Source organism: Zingiber officinale, chromosome 11A (assembly GCF_018446385.1).
Source record: "Zingiber officinale cultivar Zhangliang chromosome 11A, Zo_v1.1, whole genome shotgun sequence".
Taxonomy (NCBI): Eukaryota; Viridiplantae; Streptophyta; class Magnoliopsida; order Zingiberales; family Zingiberaceae; genus Zingiber; species Zingiber officinale.
Genome location: NC_056006.1, coordinates 51,110,786 through 51,127,173, shown reverse-complemented (window position 1 = coordinate 51,127,173; position 16,388 = coordinate 51,110,786). Strand labels below are relative to the sequence as shown.

General features: G+C 36.3%; 1 pseudogene; it reads left to right on the top strand.

The window, feature by feature from the left end:
* Positions 1-312: 312 nt before the first annotated feature.
* On the top strand, positions 313-3,391 carry LOC122031389 (annotated as a pseudogene).
* Positions 3,392-16,388: the final 12,997 nt, after the last annotated feature.

The following is a 16,388-nucleotide window of genomic DNA, read 5'->3' as shown; positions in this document are numbered from 1 at the left end:
ATTGAGGGAAGAAGAGAAGGAGTCAGCGATGAGGAGCAAAAAGGAGAGGAATCGGGAGAATAGATTAGGGTTTTTTTTTATAAATATATAACTTAGGGATTTTCAATTAAACCCTAGGTTAACTTGCTCAATCAACTCCCATCTCCATGTATTCCATATTGATTTTATTCGAGCCCATAAGTGCATCCCCTCTAAATACGCCATACAAGCTCTGATTAATTACAGAAAAATTTCTAAAAATTTCGTTAAGGCTCTTAGCCTATTAAATCTTATTATTTAATTATTATCTGATACGGTATTTTACATTGGCATAAACTTTTGTCAATTGAAGGTTCATCAACTATTCCCCTTGTCTCAGGTACACCGACAATCATTTTGGGCATGGATGTTTCCCATGGATCTCTTGGACATTCGAATATTCTTTCAATTATTGCGGTATATTTAATAGGCTGCATTTCTATTGCTTTCATTACTTCTCTAATTGTGTGACTATAATCACTGTTTGCATTGTTTTCCCCCTATACCTAGTCTTCTTTTGCTATTTCTTACATGCCTATCCATTTTGCATGGTTTTAAGGTTGTAAGCTCGAGGCAATGGCCATCTATTTGTCGCTATAGAGCTTTTGTGCAAACACAATCTCCTAAGATTGAAATGATAGGTTCACTTTTTAAGCCTGTAATAGGAAATAAAGGAGAGAAATATGATAGTGGAATAATTTGGTTTGTTAGCATTTCTACATCAGTTCAGGAAAAAGAAAACTAGAAAACATTATCATTTTTAGGTAAACTCTATTCTAGTTTGTAGTATTGGATAAATGTATATAGATCTTATATCTTGATGGTGTGTGTTTTTCAATATGTTTGAGCTATTTGTGATGAGTTCTTGATATTCAGGGATGGTGTTAGTGAATCACAATTTATTCAAGTTCTCATCATTGAATTGGATCAAATTATTGAGGTATGTCAATGTATAATACATATGCTGATCTCAGTTGAGTCCTGATTTTGTTTAAATTGTTGCTACTATCTGTAGGCTTGCAAGTTTCTTGATGAACAGTGGTATCCAAAGTTTACATTAATAATTGCCCATAAAAATCATCATACTAAGTTTTTCCTTCCAAACTCGCCTGATAATGTCTAACCCGGTATGTATTTTATTATTGTTGGTCTTCAATTTTCTATTACTTTTTTATCCTTTTACCTCCATCAAATTATAAATTTTGAATTTTAAATTTGCCTATTTTTGAGATTGCAGGGACTGTTATTGATAACAAAATTTGTCATCAAAGGAACTATGACTTCTACATGTGCGCTCATGCCAACATGATTGTAAGCTTTGTTTTTAACAGTTGAATTCAATATGTTAGAGTAATTCAAGTTTTTCTTATATTGGTGTTTGCAATTCCACAGGGCACAACTCGACCCACTCATTACCATGTGCTAATGGATGAGATTGGATTTATTGCTAATTCCCAGCAAAAGCTTATTCATTCCCTTTCTTATGTGTAAGTGTACATGTTTACACGTAACTAATTCTTTTGTTCTCCAATGTTTGATATTGTAACTGAGATTTTTCCCAATCTATGTCAAAATGTTCATATATCAGAGGAGCACAATGGTAAGTTGTGTAGTTCTTTCTTGATTTATGTAGTTTGTTGTGTTGTTCCTAGTTATATTATATCTATATATAAATTTTCTTTTGTGATGTAGTTACACCCATCTATTATGCTCATTTGGCTGCTACACAAATTGGGCAATTTGTGAAATTCGAAGATTTATCTGATTCTTCATCCGACCAAGGTAATTATTATCAGAGGTAATTATTGTCGTTTCTGTTATGTGATTCTCACTCTGATTCTTCATATTTGATTCTTCATCTTTTATGCGATTATTGTCATTTCCTATCTTATTCTTCATATGTTATGTGATTATTTATCTACACAAATCCCTTATATTTCATTCAAGTAGTTATTGTATTTTCTTCCTATTAATTCTATTGAAATGTGATTTTTGAATCTAAACTTTTGCAATTTTGTGCATTGTTTATCTATATTCTAGTAGTCAAAATAGATCCTAGGACCTTTTATGGGCTTAATTATCAAGTTTCTAATTGGCCATTAGAACTAATGTAATGATGTCACACCTTTTCGGTAACAAAATAGCAATCAATCTCTGATATGCTTTGCTCTATCATGTAACAGTTGATTAAAAATTTGTGCATGGGAGGTTGATTTTAACAATATAATTTTGTTTGTTCTTTAGGAGCATATTCCTGCTTGATTATCAGCTACTTAACATATATAATGACCCAATTTTCCCTATTTTGAGCTCTAAATGTCTTCAAAAACATTTAGAAATATTTTTAAAATATTCTAGAAATTTTTAGAAATTTTTAGAGTATTTTTACGTAATTTTTTGAGGTCGTTTAGTATGTTTACAAAAAGAAAGAAGTTTTGACCAAAAAATCGTTGAAGGTGAGACTCAAACCCAAGACCTCCGGTCGAACCCGACCTAACTGGACATAGCCAACCAACTGGGCTGCGCACGCTTTGTTAACCAAGTATGAGGAGAAATAGGTTTAAGGTATAGTATAATGGAAACCCTAGTTTAAGAAGATCAAATTTTTCCCGAATCCGGAAAATCTCATTTCTTCTCCTCCTCGCGTGCGCCGTTTCTTCTCGGGCGAAACCGAAGAAACCCTAGTTTCTTCTCCGGTGGTTGGCAGAGGGTTGTCTCCGAGAATCCTTCACATTCTCGTGATCTTCTCGACGTGGAGAGCACGTAGACGCGAAGAAGGCGCTGCGATTTCGAGTCTCGTCGGAACCCTAGAAGCCTCTTCTCTTCTCGGTTGTAAGTCCAAGCAAATCGCGGTAAGTTGCTACTCACCTGCAGTAGGATAGCTCCGGATTTCTTTGGTTCCTCACTTTGTTTCCGAAGCACACATGAACCCTAGAATCGTTTCTTCACTACACAGCAAGCTTTTCTTTCACCGTGAACCCTAGTTTTCGGTTGGTAGCTTTAGTGCTTAAAACTTAGTATTATGAAGTTGTGGTGATGAATGCAATTTTATTGGTTTGCTGCCGTGGGTTTGTTAAAGAAGAGGAGAAGGGATTTGAATGGATTTAGCATGTTGTTTAGACTTTTCCTTACTGTTTAGATTTTTCCTATGTTGTTTAGATTTTTCCCTTGCTGTTTAGTTTTCATTTGCTGTTAGTAAAGCATGAGAAATTTTCCATTTGCTAATAATAAAGCATGAGCAGTTTTCCATTTGCTAATAATTAAGCATGATCAATTTACCATTTTGCTAATATTCGAGCATGAGCAGTTTTCTTTTAAAGCACTCAGTTCTAGTTTCGGTTTGTTGGCAGGCAATGAACATGGAATGATTTAGATTTTTCTTTGAGCATGTAGTTTCATGTTGTGGTTATTGCGATGAATAGAAATGCTTATATACATGTAGTATCTCAGTTTTGGTTGTTCTCTTCTTTGCTGCCATGTGTAGGAATAGGCTTCTAAATAAGCATGCAGTAGAGCTGTTTTATGCTGTTAGCATTTCAGTTGTTTAGTTTTCGATATAGATCCTTCCTTATTAGTTTTTATGAAGGCAGATTTCAAATTTATGTAGCTTCAATGAGTAGGAACAGCTATATAAGTCCACATTGCAGTTTCGATTTTCCTTTGCATTTTAACCAGGCTGAACATCTTTTGTTCTAGCATGCTTAAAGATTTCAGAATTGTTTTCCTTTGTTTTAAATCTGTTGTAGCATGTTTGAAGAAGTTAGAATTGCTTTCTTTTGATTTGTTTCTGATGTAGCATGCTTATAGAAGTCAGATTTTCTTTCCTTTGATTTAATTCTGTTGTAGCATGCCTATATCCTTTTTAAGAGTTTAAGAAAAATATAAGAAAGATAAAGAAAAGAAAGAAAAAGGTCAAGACCTTAAGTAGGTTCCCAAAGTCAAGACATTAGGAATTTTGACACACAAGGTGCTTGTTAAAATGTCAAGACATTTAAAGAAGAAGTAATAAAAGATAATAAGTATTTTACTTTAAAGAGGCTAGTACTCGACTTCCAAGGTTATCGTTAAACAAATCCAGGTGACTAATTCCAAGGTCTTGGTCCTGGTAAGACCAAGGTCTTTACCCTCGTAGGACTGGTGACTAGCTACCACAGTCTCTATTAGGGAGCGCGCATTGGTACTAACCCTGGGCCCAAGAAAGAAGTTGATTATTATTTTTAAGTATTAAAGTATAAGTTTTTAACCAAGAAGAACTTTATTATTGTGTTGAAGTAATAAAGTATAAGATTTAGAACAAATGAAACAAGTTTCACATATGCTTAGAATCAGTAAGTTTAGTTCTTTTGAATTTTAGCATGTAGTATTAGTTTTGTTTGTTTCCTGATTTGATATTTAGCATGATTAGCTTTATCTTTTAGCATGCAGTTTTATCCATGTATAGCATGATTAGCTACTAGAATTACATGAGTAAATTCCTTAGCTTTCCTTTGTTATTAGTTTGACATGAGCAGATATATTTATGCTTTACTTTCTTTTAGAGCATATAGTTTCTAGTTCTTTCTGTAAACATGCATATTCATGTTTTTGTGAGTTAGATAGCGCTTACTAAGCAAATTTTGCTTATAGATTGCACTTCCTCTTACTACAGATAAAGGAAAGGAAAAGATTTAGCAAGGAAGGCGATAAGATGGTGCAGAGGGTGTGTGATGCGTGGACTGTGGGAGAGATCAGGGGAATTGAGTCACACTTTATGTTTTATGTCAATAGAGATTGATAAAAAGTTGTTTCTATTTTTCTGATGTTGTTATTGAGTCTATTCCGCATTGTTTGTTTGGTTGTTTCCACTGTTGGAGCTTTATTCATTTACCATTGCTAGATTAGTTTTATTTTAAGTTGTTGTGTCTTATTACTACGTGGTTGTGATTAGTTTTTGTCACTTATTAAACTGTGTGGGTCTTTGATATATTTCCAGCCGCTTGTGGCTGTGTATACTGTGAATGTATTGATGTTCATGGACACCGGTACAGGGGAGACTCTGTCGAAATTTTTCGGTAGGGATTCCTCGTGGTTTCGATCACACCGGTTAAGTAGAGTTAATAGTTAAGTAATGGTCACCTAAGAGAGTAGTAGAGTTGTAAGAAGGGTGGTCGTTACAGTTGGTATCAGAGCAGTCCCCATTCTCCAGCATCACACATCAGCATCATCCTTGCCGTCTTCAAGTAAGAAAGTATTTAAGTTTTCCTTTTATGCTTTCTTTATTATTTGTAGTATAGAGTATTTACTTATATGCGCTTTAGTAAGATAGAAGTTTTGTTTCTCTTTTATCCATATACCTAAGTTTGTTTAGGAAGGATAGAGAATATATCAAGTCTTTCCTTTTCTTTGCATAATTAGATGTCAAGAAGAGGACGTCCCCGTACCGCTCGTGCTGAAGATCGAGCACAGGAGAACGAGGAGCCCAGAGCAGCTGAACCAAATCTTTCTGAAGTTGTTGCTCAACTCCAGAGACAAGTAGCAGAGCAGCAACAAGTGATCGTCAATCTGATGTGAATCAACAGCCAGTCCCTCCCACTCCACCAACAATCAATGTGGAGACTCCAGTGGTGACTGAGGTTCCACTAGCTGCCCTGGAAGTCCCCACAGCACCTAGAAGACAAGAAGCATATCTGATACAATGGCTGAAACTGAAGCTAGAGAGTTTCTCAGGCACGACTAAGCCCTGGGATGCACAGGCTTGGATCAACACACTGGAGAGCACCATGGAGCTTCTTGACTAGCCAGAAGTCAAGAAGATCAAGTGTGCTTCTTTCTGCCTATCTGGAGGTGCTCGTATGTGGTGGGAGAGAGTTAAAAGCAAGAGAGCAGTCAATCAGATGAGTTGGGCTGACTTTGAAGCAGAGTTTTATGAAGAATTCTTCCGCCAGCGGATCACCAATAAGCATTTTGAGGAGTTCATAGAATTCAGACAAGGTGACCTGTCAGTGGAAGAAGCAGTAAAGAAATTCAATAGGCTAGCTCGTCTCTGCCCAGATCTAGTAAGCACGGAAAAGGAACGAGTCAGACTGATGCTCAGGATGCTGAGGCTAGTGATTGCACTTAATGTGAGTAGTGGAGCTCACCAGCCTCAGACTGGCGAAGAGCTGGTCAGCAGAGCATTAGTTGCTGAGCACTATCTGGACAGCATCAGGGCACAACGAGCACAGCATAAGCCAGTCAAGATCGAGGACAAGACAGCTGGGAGTCAGAAACCTCAAGCAAATAAGCAGAACTGGAAAGGCAAGGGTAACAAAAGAAAGCAGTGGAACTCAGGAGGTAACCAGAAAGGAGGACCAGCAAATAAGGAGACAAAGTTCCCTCTCTGTCCTAAATGTGGGAGAACACATCCAGGAGCCTGTCTTTTGGGTAAGACTAGATGCTATTCATGTGGGCAGGAAGGACACATGGCTAAAGAATGCCCTAACAAGCTCAAAGCACCTCAGCTACAGCCAATACAATATGGAGGCAAACCTTAGCTACATTATATGCCTGCAACTCTGGAAGGACCTCAGCTCAGTCAAGGAAGGTTGGAAGCCCCACCAGTTCCAACCAGTGCTAGAGTATTCTCCCTCACTAAAGAGGAAGCTGCTAGTGCCTCCACGGTCGTAACAGGTCAAGTAGTTATTTTTCAGCATATAGCTACTGCACTATTTGATACTGAGAGCATGAACTCCAAGTTCTTGACGACCCTACCTTCTGGGGAAGTCATGGAGTCCAACCAGTGGCTTCGGGCTGTACCAGTCAGAATTTCAGATCGTGAGCTATGTGTTGATCTGGTAGTCCTCACCATGCAGGATTTCGATATCATTTTTAGCATAAATTTCCTCAGCAAGTACAGTGCTTCAGTGGACTGCCGCAGAAGGAAAGTGATCTTTAGTCCAGAAGGTGAACCATCCTTTGAGTTCACAGGGGTGCCAAAGAGGAAGACCCAGAAGTTGCTCTCTTCTCTCACAGCTCACCAGATGTTAGCTAAAGGGTGTGCTGGTTTTCTTACGCACATTATGAGTACAAAAGAACAAGGACCCAAGCAGGAGGAAGTTCGGGTAGTCTGTGAGTATCCAGAGGTATTCCCAGAAGAGCTACCTGGACTACCTCCCAACAGAGAAGTAGAGTTTGAGATTGAACTAGTTCTTGGTACCGGTCCAATTTCAAAAGCTCCATACCGCATGTCTCCAGCAGAGCTGAAAGAGTTACAAGAACAACTTCAGGAGCTACTTGACAAAGGCTTCATTCGCCCTAGTCATTCATCATGGGGAGCTCCTGTGTTGTTTGTCAAGAAGAAGGACGGATCTATGCGGATGTGCATAGATTACAGAGCTCTGAATCAATTGACAATCAAGAACAAGTACCCCCTTCCCAGGATCGACGACTTATTTGATCAATTGAGAGGGGCAACAGTGTTCTCAAAGATAGACCTGCGCTCTGGGTACCATCAGTTGAAAGTGAAAGAAAGTGATATACCCAGAACGGCTTTCAGGACTAGATACGGACACTTCGAGTTTGTAGTCATGCCTTTTGGTGTGACTAATGCACCAGCGGTCTTCATGGACTTAATGAAAAAAGTGTTCAGAGAATACCTTGACAAGTTTGTCATCGTGTTCATCAACGACATTCTAGTCTATTCCAGAACCTTAGAGGAGCATGACACGCACTTGAGGATAGTACTGCAGACTCTTCAGCAAAAGCAGCTTTACGCTAAGTTCTCAAAGTGCGAGTTTTGGTTAGAGCAGGTGACGTTTCTAGGCCACATCATTTCTAAAGAAGGCATTCAAGTGGATCCAGCCAAAATAGAAGCAGTCAACAACTGGAGTAGACCCAAGAATGCCAGGGAGATCAGAAGCTTCCTTGGTTTGGCTGGGTACTACAGAAAATTCGTGGAGGACTTTTCCAGGATAGCTTCTCCACTAACGACCTTAACTAGGAAGAATAAGAAGTTTGAATGGTCAGACAAATGTGAGCAAAGTTTCCAAGCATTGAAGACGAGATTGACCAGTGCTCCTATTCTGACTATTCCAGAGAGTGACAAGAGTTTTGATATCTACAGTGATGCTTCCAAGATGGGCCTAGGAGCTATACTCATGCAAGAAGGAAAAGTTATAGCTTATGCTTCCAAGCAACCCAAAGATTATGAGAAGAATTGCCCCACTCATGATCTTGAGCTGACAGCTGTGGTCTTTGTGCTAAAACTCTAGCGACATTACTTGTATGGAGTCCAGTGCAGAATTTTCACAGACCATCAGAGTCTTAAGTACTTCTTCACTCAAAAGGACTTAAACATGAGGCAGCGTATGTGGCTAGAGTTGGTCAAAGACTATGACTGTGAAATCCTCTACCACCCAGGAAAAGCTAACAAAGTGGCAGATGCACTAAGCAGAAAATCCAGTGCATCCCTGATGTCTTTGTCATCATTAGCCATACCACTGCAGAAGGAGTTGTCAGACTTTGGAATGGAAATTATTTATAGGCAACTCTCTGCATTGACCTTAGAGTCTACCTTGCTTGAAGATATACAGAGAAAGCAAAGTGAAGATCCAGATATCCAGAAGATCAAGCAAGGGATACAGAAAGAAGAAAATTTGGAGTTTTGAGTATCAGGCAGTGGAATTCTTTATCAGGGGAGCCGCCTTTGTATCCCCAATGATGAAGAGCTGAGAAAGAAAATTTTAGAGGAAGCTCATAGTACACCCTACTCCATGCATCCTGGTTCTACCAAGATGTACCAAGACGTGAAACAGAGGTTCTGGTGGTCTGGACTCAAAAGAGATGTAGCTAAATATGTCAGTACCTGTCTGACATATCAGAGAGTCAATGCAGAACACCAGAGACCAGGAGGAGTTCTACAGCCTCTTCCTATACCAGAGTGGAAGTGAGAAGACATATCCATGGATTTCATAACAGGTCTCCCAAGAACCATAAATGGATATGATGCGATATGGGTGATAGTGGACAGATTGACTAAGTCTGCTCATTTTCTAGCCATCAAGGTGTCCCACTCTATAGAACAGTTGGCACAGTTATATGTTAAGGAGGTGATCAAACTTCACGGCGTTCCTAAATCTATTATGTCTGACAGAGATGGGCGCTTCACCTCTCACTTCTGGGAATGTGTTCAGACTGCACTAGGCACCAAACTCAAGTTCAGCACAGCCTTCCATCCTCAGACTGATGGACAGACAGAGCGAGTAAATCAGATTCTAGAAGATATGCTCAGAGCTTGTGCACTAGATTTCAAGGGGAGTTGGTGCAAGTATCTATGCTTAGCTGAGTTTGCCTACAACAATAGCTATCAGGCCACCATCAAGATGACACCTTATGAGGCGTTGTATGGTAGGAAGTGCAGATCACCCATTTGCTGGCAAGAAGCAAGTGAAAGAAGAGAGATGGAAGTGGAACAGGGCATTCAGACAGAGCTGATAGATAAGACTACTCAGGATATTCAGAAGATCAGACAGAGAATTGAGACTGCCCAGAGCAGACAGAAGAGTTATGCTGACACGCGCCGTAGGCCATTGGAATTCCAAGTAGGAGATTCAGTCTTTCTCAAAGTTGCTCAAATGAAGGGAGTGATGAGATTTGGCAAGAAGGGCAAATTAAGTCCTCGTTATGTAGGACTTTATCTGATCACAGAAAGGATTGGGAAAGTAGCTTACAAGCTGGATTTACCACAGGATAAGTCAGCAATACATAATGTATTTCATGTCTCCCTGCTAAAGAAGTGTCTCTACGACCCTGGCCAAGTGATTCAGCCTCAGTCAGTGCAGATCCAAGAGATAGAGTAGTCAAGAGACTAAGAAATAAAGAAGTGCCACTAGTGAAGGTTATCTGGCAGAACCAGAAGCACGAGGAAGTAACTTGGGAGCAGGAGGACAGTATGAGACAGAAATATCCAGAGCTATTTTAAGTTCGAGGACGAACTTTTTATAAGGTGTGGGGGATTGTAACGACCCAATTTTCCCTATTTCGAGTTCTAAATGTCTTCAAAAATATTTAGAAATACTTTTAAAATATTCTAGAGATTTTTAGGAATTTTTAGAGTATTTTTACGTAATTTTTGGAGGTCGTTTAGTATGTTTACAAAAAGAAAAAAATTTTGACCAAAAAATCGTTGAAGCTGAGACTCGAACCCAAGACCTCCGGTCGAACCCGACCTAACCAGACACAGCCAACCAACTGGGTTGCGCACGCTTTGTTAACCAAGTATGAGGAGAAATAGGTTTAAGGTATAGTATAATGGAAACCCTAGTTTAAGAAGATCAAATTTTTCCCGAATCCAGAAAATCTCATTTCTTCACCTCCTCACGTGCGCCATTTCTTCTCGGGCGAAACCGAAGAAACCCTAGTTTCTTCTCCGGCGGTTGGCGAAGGGTTGTCTCCGAGAATCCTTCACATTCTCGTGATCTTCTCGACGTGGAGAGCACGTAGACGCGAAGAAGGCGCTGTGATTTTGAGTCTCGTCGGAACCCTAGAAGCCTCTTCTCTTCTCGGTTGTAAGTCCAAGCAAATCACGGTAAGTTGCTACTCACCTGTAGTAGGATAGCTCCGGATTTCTTTGGTTCCTCACTTTGTTTCCGAAGCACACATGAACCCTAGAATCGTTTCTTCACTGCACAGCAAGCTTTTCTTTCACCGTGAACCCTAGTTTTCGGTTGGTATGTACATTAAGGTGCTTTAGTGCTTAAAACATAGTATTATGAAGTTGTGGTGATGAATGCAATTTTATTGGTTTGCTGCCGTGGGTTTGTTAAAGAAGAGGAGAAGGGATTTGAATGGATTTAGCAAGTTGTTTAGACTTTTCCTTACTGTTTAGATTTTTCCTATGCTGTTTACGTTTTTCCCTTGCTGTTTAGTTTTCATTTGCTGTTAGTAAAGCATGAGAAATTTTCCATTTGCTAATAATTAAGCATGATCAGTTTACCATTTTGCTAATATTCGAGCATGAGCAGTTTTCTTTTAAAGCACTCAGTTCTAGTTTCGGTTTGATGCCAGGCAATGAACATGGAATGGTTTAGATTTTTCTTTGAGCATGTAGTTTCATGTTGTGGTTATTGCGATGAATAGAAATGCTTATATACATGTAGTATCTCAGTTTTGGTTGTTCTCTTCTTTGCTGCCATGTGTAGGAATAGGCTTCTAAATAAGCATGCAGTAGAGCTGTTTTATGCTGTTAGCATTTCAGTTGTTTAGTTTTCGAGATAGATCCTTCCTTATTAGTTTTTATGAAGGCAGATTTCAAATTTATGTAGCTTCAATGAGTAGGAACAGCTATATAAGTCCACATTGCAGTTTCGATTTTCCTTTGCATTTTAACCAGGCTGAACAACTTTTGTTCTAGCATGCTTAAAGATTTCAGAATTGTTTTCCTTTGTTTTAAATCTGTTGTAGCATGTTTAAAGTAGTTAGAATTGCTTTCTTTTGATTTGTTTCTGATGTAGCATGCTTATAGAAGTCAGATTTTCTTTCCTTTGATTTAATTCTGTTGTAGCATGCCTATATCCTTTTTAAGAGTTTAAGAAAAATATAAGAAAGATAAAGAAAAGAAAGAAAAAGGTCAAGACCTTAAGTAGGTTCCCAAAGTCAAGACATTAGGAATTTTGACACACAAGGTGCTTGTTAAAATGTCAAGACATTTAAAGAAGAAGTAATAAAAGATAATAAGTATTTTACTTTAAAGAGGCTAGTACTCGACTTCCAAGGTTGTCGTTAAACAAATCCAGGTGACCAATTCCAAGGTCTTGGCCCTGGTTAGACCAAGGTCTTTACCCTCGTAGGACTGGTGACTAGCTACCACATTCTCTATTAGGGAGCGCGCATTGGTACTAAGCCTGGGCCCAAGAAAGAAGTTGATTATTATTTTTAAGTATTAAAGTATAAGTTTTTAACCAAGAAGAACTTTATTATTGTGTTGAAGTAATAAAGTATAAGATTTGGAACAAATGAAACAAGTTTCACATATGCTTAGAATCAGTAAGTTTAGTTCTTTTGAATTCTAGCATGCAGTATTAGTTTTGTTTGTTTCCTGATTTGATATTTAGCATGATTAGCTTTATCTTTTAGCATGCAGTTTTATCCATGTATAGCATGATTAGCTACTAGAATTACATGAGTAGATTCCTTAGCTTTCCTTTGCTATTAGTTTGACATGAGCAAATATATTTATGCTTTACTTTCTTTTAGAGCATATAGTTTCTAGTTCTTTCTATAAACATGCATATTCATGTTTTTGTGAGTTAGATAGCGCTTACTAAGCAAATTTTGCTTATAGATTGCACTTCCTCTTACTGCAGATAAAGGAAAGGAAAAGATTTAGCAAGGAAGGCGACAAGGTGGTGCGGAGGGTGTGTGATGCGTGGACTGTGGGAGAGATCAGGGGAATTGAGTCACACTTTATGTTTTATGTCAATAGAGATTGATAAAGAGTTGTTTCTATTTTTCTGATGTTGTTATTGAGTCTATTCCACATTGTTTGTTTGGTTGTTTCCACTGTTGGAGCTTTATTCATTTACCATTGCTAGATTAGTTTTATTTTAAGTTGTTATGTCTTATTACTGCATGGTTGTGATTAGTTTTTGTCACTTATTAAACTGCGTGGGTCTTTGATATATTTTCAGCCGCCTGTGGCTGTGTATACTGTGAATGTATTGATGTTCATGGTCACCGGTACAGGGGAGACTCTGCCGAAATTTTTCGGTAGGGATTCCTCGTGATTTCGATCACACCGGTTAAGTAGAGTTAATAGTTAAGTAACGGTCACCTAAGAGAGTAGTAGAGTTGTAAAAAGAGTGATCGTTACAATCTCATATATGGCTAGGATCATACTTCTACATCCACCTTTGAACTGATGTGGTTACAACACTATGCTTCTTACATTTTCAAGAAATCAAATTACCTTTTGAAAGGAAATTAACTAATCATAATATTTACAAATGATATATTTGTTTATATAAATAATTTAGTTTCCTAATAATTTTTTATTTTTCTAAACCTGTCAATGGCTCTCTATGTTTTAGCAATATGTTATCATTTAATCCATAGGATTAACTAGCTTAGCCACCAATATACTATCTTTCTCGAGCATATATACATATTGTTTTATGAGTTATAAATGTCTCACTTTGAGCTTGGCAGTCTTATGCTAAGAAAATATCTTAGCTCACCAATATCCTTAATTTGAAAATATTGATAAAGATAACTTTTAGCCTTGCCATAGGTTGGATCTCAACTACCATAAATTCTCAATTATGGAGGTTTTAGTATTGACTGTCCTGCAGTTAAAGGTAATGGTGGAGATAATAAGTTGGACAATGGTGGAACCTCAATCACAGACTCTAAAGTAGATGAAAAGTTTGAAAAGAATAGAGTGTAAATAAAGGTGGCATCAACCAAGATAAATACACATTATAACTTAGGTAGTAGCAACAATCATTTTTGAAACAGCAGTAGGCAAGGAAGACACACTTATTGCTTATCTCAATCAGAATAGAAGTTGTGGACAACATGACAAATAAAGTTGTCCTTTTTGATGCAGAAGAACATTTATGGATAATATTGGAAAACATAAACGAAATGTCTATATCCTAATTGACAGGTGTATTCGTAATTGATAGTACTCAAAAGATTTAGTATAAGACAAATTATAAACTATCTTTCGAGGTTTAAAAAAAAAATTGAATGCCCAAGATGACTTTAAATCTGCTGAGAATGTTGAGAAGGGTCAACCACAAGAGTAGATGTAAGTGGTGTACTTAGTCAATATAAATTTCATGACTTATGCTATATGTTCACCTTACTTGTGTGCTAATCCTAAATGGAAACATAGTTACTTCCATAGACAATGTAACATTATGTTGAGTAATTTGGGATTAGATGGTATTTGATATTTGTTAGATTGTTCACCTTACAGATTAGGAAAATTTTACAATTGTGATTTTCTGTTATTCTCCTTTCTCCATCTTGTTTATGATTTTCTTCATGTTAATTGTGAAGTTCATGTTCTTTGCATGATTATTTTTAATTGTGCATTTTTTTAAGTGAGTGAAAGTTAATTAACAATTATGGGTGTTAACTAGTTGTTGATCTAGTGCATTACAGTCATAATCTTGATCAAGTTATTTGGTTATTCATTGAATTTTACCTCTGTAATATGCATGATATTATCTTGTGTTTTGAATTCCGATTGCATTGATTATTCATTGAATTCTATTTTCTATTATTATAAATAATACTGATTACTGAAAGTTTTTCCATATGTTTTAGGCATTTTTTGATCTAGAGCATGGAAATCAAGAATTAAAGAGTGATTTGAAGGCCCTTGGCATTGTGACTTTCCTCCCATGGATCTTTGAGGCTTTAACTCATGGTTCTCTCTAGAAAGTGCTACCCTAGAGGAAATCCTGTACGCAATAATTAAAGGGTTTGGTAGACTAATTTTCATGATGGTCCTCATATAGTGCCTGTGGCAAATGCGTATTGAGAAACATTGCAAATCATTCTGATAGTCAAGACTTTGTAGGGTGATAAGCCAAGGCTTTTTGTTGGCTTTGTACTTTTTTGTTAAGGTCTTAAGCCTCCAAATGGTAAGACATGAAGTGATTTTTGTTGGCTTTGTACTTTTTTTGTTAAGGTCTTAAGCCTCCAAATGGTAAGACATGAAGTGACTAAATAGAGTTTCAATTGTATATATGTTTTGCTATAATTTAATTTGTATATATAAGAAGTGATCATTTAAATTGGGATAATATATATATATGTTTGTAGCAAATGATTTATTGTATATGTTTGTAGACAACAGTTTATTATTTTCTAGTGTGGGTTGAGAAATGATAACGGTTAAAATGATATGAAGAGAAACAACAATAGTTAAAATGGACAAATGACAACGGTTAAAAACCATTGTCTAAGACTCAAAAAAAACAAATCGCCAAATTTGACATGTTGCAAAAGAAAGGTCATTCAAAGACAACAGCTACAATCTGCTGCCTTTGCACTTGAAAGATAATGGTTCAAAACCATTTAAAAGATCCAAAATAACCATTGTTAATCAACATGTTGAGAAAGATAGGATTGATCAAAGACAACGATTTTTAACCGTTGACTCTTAACCTAAAAGCACAATGGTGAAAAACTGTTGTTGTTATAGGACAAAACTATTGTATCTTTACTAGAAACACAATGGTTCATCTTGAAATACAACGGTTTTTAGCCCTTGTGTTTAAGGTTAAAGGATAATGGTTTTTAACTATTGTCTTTGACCGCGGCTATCTTTCTCAACACGCTGATTAACAACAATTTTTTTGGCTCCTTTACAACAATTTTTAATCGTTGTCTATTAGAAATTTTATTGTAGTGTTAAAATAAATCTTTAATTTAACTTAAATTAAAATGTAATTAAACTTAACTTAATACAATTAAAATTTGAATAACAGTTAATCAATATTGATGACAAATAATTCAATTTAGTTTTAAGTAAACTATCAATCCATAAATTAACTTATTAAAATACACTTAATTCAAACTTAAGAATTCAAACATAACTAGTTTTTCAAAGTTACATACTTGTCTCATAAACAATTAGAAAGAGCCCCTTGATAACCATAGATATCAGGTTAAGGGGGAGTATTAACAAGGGGGAGGAAGGATCCAAATACTTTTCAAACTTTGTCGAAAATATTTTCAAAACTATTTTTGCTTAATCTTTTTGAAAAATATTTTAAAAATTACTCTTGTACTTTCTTTGAAAAAAAATCTCTTATACTTTTTCAAATGTCTATTTTAAAAAAATGAAATGCTAAGTATTTTGAAAATTACTTTATACACTTCTTTGGTAGTTTACTTGAAATTATTTTACAATAATATTTTGAAAAATATTTAAAAAATTATTTTATAACCTTAAAAATGTTAGAAAATTACTTTTAAAAAATATTTTGAACTTTGTCTAGAAAATTGGCTTGTAAAATTATTGTAAAGTTTATCTTTGAAAAATATTTTGTTTTTGAAAAATTTAATTTTCAAACATTTCAAGATCATTTGTAAAATTTTAAAAATTCCTTCCAAAATTTCCTTAATTACTTTGAAAACCTTCTTTGGTAATTTCTTTAAAAATATTTTGCAAAGTCATTGTGTAAAATGTTTTAAAATCTATTTTATAAATTATTGTTTTGAAAAACTTACTTTGAAAGGCATTTTGAAAAATATCATTTCAAAATTATTTTAAAATACTTTGCAAAATTGTTTTGAATTCACTTACTCCCCCCTTCAATAAACCTACCAGTTTTTATATAAAACTTGTTATCTAACCATTCTACCAAGTGTGCAGGACTTAACAAGTCTGATACCAG